This window comes from Lactuca saligna, chromosome 8 (assembly GCF_052625555.1).
Source record: "Lactuca saligna cultivar CGN05327 chromosome 8, ASM5262555v1, whole genome shotgun sequence".
NCBI classification, from domain to species: Eukaryota; Viridiplantae; Streptophyta; class Magnoliopsida; order Asterales; family Asteraceae; genus Lactuca; species Lactuca saligna.
In genome coordinates this window covers 222,296,363-222,302,318 of record NC_136424.1, presented here as the reverse complement: position 1 = coordinate 222,302,318, position 5,956 = coordinate 222,296,363, and the positions used below count along the sequence as shown (strand labels likewise).

Below are 5,956 nucleotides of genomic sequence, written 5' to 3'. Positions count from 1 at the left end.
AAATTATATAAGTAGTTAAATCCTCTTTAATAAATGAATGTTTTTTTGCTACATGTCATCTTCTCCTTCATTTTGACACTTGTCATTTTGTGAGAATTTTAGAAATTTTATTTCCAGTTGTCATTTTTTAAGGATTTCCGTTTTCTTAAAATAAAATTCCATAAAATTGAATGGGTTTAAATAAAATCATCCTATTAATTTGGTAATAAATTCTTATAAATATTTCAAATGATTTAATTATGTTATGTAAGTATTACATTATAGAATATTTCATATTTATATATTGATATTAAAATTTTATTTTTAATAAACCCGTGTAATACACGGGTCTCACACCTAGTTAAGTATAAAATAGATAATAATAATATTGGAACTTACATATTTATCAATTAAAAACAGTATTAGTCTGTTTTTTTAACATCCCGCCAAATCAAATAAACAGGAACACACTTGAAATTATACCAGCAATTTACATCTTTGAACGAACGAAAGGTCTCAACTTCAAAATACATATCCATTTTCTACAAAATATCAAATAAATAATAAAAAATACATAATAAGTAACAATAGTAATATAAAAAAACACTATTTATTCACTTTCCATTTATTTAGGAAACATATCATACGCAAGTTTTTTTTTTAATAAATAATTGTTTAAATTTCTATTTAGGTCTATTTTAATATGTGATTAAAAAAACCATAATTATATGCTAGTAGGGATGAGCATATGGACCGGGGAACCGGCCGGAACCGGAACCGGAACCGGAACCGGCACCGGAACCGGAACCCGATGGAACCGGTCGGGCCGGGACCGGGACATTATTTTTGTGGATTTTTGGAACCGGGAACCGGTAGGAACCGGAACCGATATAACCGGAACCGGCAAAAACCGGTAGAACCGGCAAAAACCAGAACCGTATGATGCTATTTTTCAAGGATCGGTTCCAACATTTGAAGACACGACAAGAACCGGTAGGAACCGGGAACCGGTGGAACCGGAACCGGTAGAACCGACGGGCCGGTTCGGTTCTTAATTTTGGCCGAAGCCGGTTCCCGGTTCCGGTCCGGTTCGGGCCGGTTCCGACCGGTTCGGTTCTTTTGCTCATGCCTATATGCTAGTTATTAGTGAATAAAAAAATTAACGTAAATAATTAAATCTTAAAAAAACTAATGGTAATGTTTTGGGCTTTTGCAATCCAAATAAAATTGAAATTTCAGCCAATAAACTTAAAAATTTGAGCCCATAAATTAACCCAATTTTTTCTTCGAATCCGCACTTTAACCTACAATATCTGTTCTTTCTCCTTCTTCCCCATCGATCACGATTCCTCCTGTACGTACCTCTACTTATGTATCTCTTCCCCATCGGTGATGATTTCTATTTGTTTAATCGCCAGTCTCTACATCGACATGGTTTCGACACCAGAAAATTCCCTAATAACATCATATCATTGGAGATGCGACCTTCAACTTTGAAAATCAGACTGTATCCTTCCAGATTCGACCTTCGTCTTCATCAGGTCGAGAATCGGTTCGTTTGAAAATCAGACGACATCTTGGTAACCGATAATTACTTTACCTTCTTGATAATCGATTTTTTCATTAATCTTATATTGTTTGTAAAAGATTATCTATAGTTGTTGACATATTATTTGTGCTAATAAGGTAAATTTATAATCATTATTGATTTTTTTCATTAATATGCTCCTGGTTAGATGTGTATATGAAAATGGATAATATCTCCACCTTTTTAAATGTTGATTTTTTTCCATTGATCTTTTCCTTTTCGTAAAATCCTATGCATAATTGTTGATATACTACTTGTGCTAATAAGGTAAATTGATAATCATTATTGAAAGTCGTCATTAATATTTTCCTATTTAGATATGTAATTGTTCATATATTTGATATGATTTTGGGAGGCAAGTGGAGGTATGCCTATGGTGTCACAGTTTGCCATTATATCTACACATATATTTGATGATGGTATTTTCAACTCATCTACACATTCTATTAGTGGGTTTATGTTTTAGAACTTTAGTATAATTACAATGTTTTTTTTTATCCTTTACCCAAACATGAAAACAAATAAATCATGTCATATAGCATTTGGAAATTAGTACAAGTATCTTCGTTTTTGCTCAAATGATGGTAAAAATCAAGTTTCCTAATGGACATTAACAACAATCGTATCTCTTGATAGTATTTAGTTTAGTACCTTCTTGCACCAACTTGCTCTTCGGAGAAATTGATGAACTTTTCTTATAATCCTTCAGCTCCAAGAACACCATCTATTACCTTTGTTCACTATACAATAATAAAAAATTAGTTAAGCAAGAAATATATTTGTATTATTAAAATTTTATTATTGTTGTTCCTTGTCCTCTTTTTTTATTTTAATTTTTTTCCCATAAGATCTTCAACATTAAAATTTAAAAAGGCAAGCTGTTAGCTATTTTTTGAGATGTAATTTATTAACTAATATTTGATCAACTATTTTTGTATAGAAATTACACCCAAAAGGGACTATTAGAGTAACTTTAATATGTGGAACATCTCTTTTTTTTTTTCTCTTTTAATTTTTTTATGCTCCAAAATATCAGTACATGCAATGGTTTTTTCAAATCTCCGTGCTAAATCTGAAGTAAAGGTAGCCTGTTATTTTTTTCAAACCCCAATGGAAAAATACTTATGCATGGATGCTCATTTTTGAACCACTTTTGGTCCATGTTTTTTTAATCTTTTTTAATTTAGATGTAGAGTTAATGCTTTTCGAATTTTTTTATTTTTATGAAGCATGTTCCAGCTTAGAAATATTGAGATTTATGTGAATAATGTTTAATCGACCATTTCCTAATCATCATATGTTTGCTCAAGAAAATACATATGTGGGATATTATGCTTGAAAGGTAATGATAACTTCTTGATTAATCTATAACATTACCCTTGGATTCCTGTAAAAGCTCATTTGGATTTTTTTTTACTTGCTGATTGCAAAAAGAATAATAATAATAATAATAATAATAATAATTATTATTATTATTATTTGTTGAAAAGTCCATTTGTTAAAAAAATTCATTTGTATCCTCTTACATCTGTTGAAAATTTCATTTGTTGAAAAGTTATTGTTGAAAAGTTCATTTTTTTAAAAGCTATCTGTAACATTAGTATTGAAAAGTTTAATTGTTAAAAAATTTTATTTGTATCATTCTACATCTCTTGAAAAGCTCATTTAGCAGAAAGTTATATGACAGATTCATTTGTTTAAAAGTTCATTTTGTTTAAAAGTTATTTCAGTTGAAAAGTTCATTTGTATCATTTACATCTAATGAGAATATCATGTGTATGATTTTAAGATCATGTAATAATTTGTTAAAAAGTTCATTTAAATCATTTTAATTTTTACATGTGTAAAATAAAAACGATACAAATGATTTTTTATATATTGAAGCAATGTGCAATTATGTTGGTAATATTTGATTTTTCTAGGAGACGATAAACCTTTGAAAGAGATAAAGAGGTGCAAACAAACCATTACGTGGCTTCAACTATGTTATCGAAAATATGGTACAAGGAGAAAGGCCAATGTAGATGGTTATCAAAAAAAAAAATATAAAGTGGTGACTGGTGAAGCTAATTCTGGGAAAAAGAGAGGGAGAAAGAGATATAAGAGAGAAGATGATGAGTAAAAAAATGGTTATGGGTGAAGATGATGAGTAAAGCGGGTAAAAATCACCACTGATCCGTGTGAAATATTTGTTTGTTTAAAATCCATCCTTTAATTCATCCTCTTAATGTTAAGATGTAATATCCTCCATTGGATTAGATGGTAACACACGGGAAAGGCTATAAGATAACAATCTTGGGGAAGTGTTGTATTGTAGACACATCACCTTTTTTCTTAAGCTTTTATTTATTTTTTGTATTATATTTATATGTATGTGTTGTATGCTATATAATGATATCTTGTATACTTATCCATGTTTTTATTTTCTTTTTATTTTGTATGTGTGTGAATGGGAGGGGTTTGGGTGGGGTAGGATTTGTGATGCATTGAAATGTTGTATCTTATGGAGTATAATATGTTTTTAAGACATCTTTTTTAAGAGATGCTTTTATATATATATATATATATATATATATATATATATATATATATATATATATATATATATATATATATATATATATATATATATATACTAGTAGAGTACCCGTGCGATGTAACGGGCATTGAGTATGGGGAACGGTGAATAATTTCTTCTGGCGTTTAATTTTCTTTCGGAAAATAGTTTAGGAAATGTTATATTGTAAACAAGATATAATGCATGTGGTTTACCTTTAGACAATTTTGATATGTTCTTTGATCTTTTCTAACGTTTACATGCATTTAGTTTCTCTTTAGTCAAATTTTGATGTGGTTCTTAATCTTTTCTAGTGTGTTATTTTAGGCATTTGATGTTGTGTATATAAATGATAACTGTAATCAACTAATCTATGTATAAGTGAGTAATGTAGCCCTTTAATTAATACTTGTTTAATCTAAATTACATATTTTGGATTTTCTAAAAATAAAACAATTTTTTTTAATTGTTTCATAATATAGTTTTTAAATTTTGAAACAAATAGATGCCAATTTACTTGATTATCAATTAATAAAGTTTTTTTTATAGAGTTTTTTCTTTTGGTGATAACTTCTATACAGAAACATAGCATATTCAAACACCATTGACATATATAATTATCATCCAAATATATTTATAATGTATGTACATATTGGTATTTCTTTCGGTGTATTATTTCTTTTGGGTTTAAAACGTGAATTTTAAAAAATATATATAAACTTAAAACAAAAAAACCCAAATAGTTTTGTAAAACATACGAGTACGAAGTGACGATTATTTTCTTTTGGTGATCGGATAATAGTTGAATATGTGTTTAACTAACGCGTAGTTGCAGGCGGGGCGTTTTGTTTCTTTTCCGCATATATTAAATATTTTTATTTCAATGAATACTTTGATTTCAGCTATAATATTTTCTATTTACTTTTAATATGAATGTCATCAAATGAAAGTTTTAGTATCTATGTTATTTTCATCTCTTTGGTTTCTACAAAATTTCAAATTTAAAGTTTATGATTCATCTTGGTCTTATACTTTTATTTATATCTATTATCAATTATAATAAAAAATTATCAAATTACTTTTATTTAGTCTTATATTCAATTTAGCCTGTAAGGCTAACCCATTTTACAGAGGTTTTGCTTTTTAAAGTGGTGGTCTCGAGTTCTAATCCAAATGTTAACAATTTCATAATACTAACTTTCAACCAGTAACCTCATTTCAAAAAAAAAAAAAAAAGTCAAATATTCAATTTAAAAGGATGACTAAAGTTTACACCCGTCACCATCTCTATTAAATTTTATGTCCTTGAGTATTTTATATTTTTAACAAGTGAACAAAAAAAGTTGACTAATGATAACGCCCATTACGATCCTTGGTCACTTATTTTATGATGTTTAATATTTATGTCAAATAAAAGTCTTTTCATAAAAGTTTATTCAAATTATATGTTTTAAATTTGATAATAGTTTGGATTTTAAATGTTTTTTCTTCCATGTATATTTTTAAACCATGAAAATTGCGTTTGCTAATTTCCTAATTGTTGAACCAAAAATTTGTCTTATAACTTTTAGACTTCTTATATTTAAAATCTGTATTTTATAACTATTGGAAACCCAAACCAAACTTAAATGAGCCCAACCCAATATGTCATATCAATATTGATATGATATTTCAACCATCCCAGCCTCCATCTACACCGACAACCACCTCCCTCAACTCTATAGCCGACGCCACAAACTATTCCGCATCCATATTCGACACCACCTATTGCGATTATATATTACTGCAACAATCTACTCCACCTCCTTCACCGCCGCAACTACCTCCTCCTC

General features: G+C 28.7%; 1 long non-coding RNA gene across 1 annotated transcript; it reads left to right on the top strand.

Annotated features, from left to right (window-relative positions):
• The first annotated feature begins 1,281 nt into the window (after positions 1 to 1,281).
• LOC145012448 (uncharacterized) lies at positions 1,282 to 3,934 on the top strand. Its single transcript, XR_013664516.1, has 2 exons — positions 1,282 to 1,559; positions 3,490 to 3,934. It is a non-coding gene; the product is annotated as an uncharacterized LOC145012448 (long non-coding RNA).
• Positions 3,935 to 5,956: the final 2,022 nt, after the last annotated feature.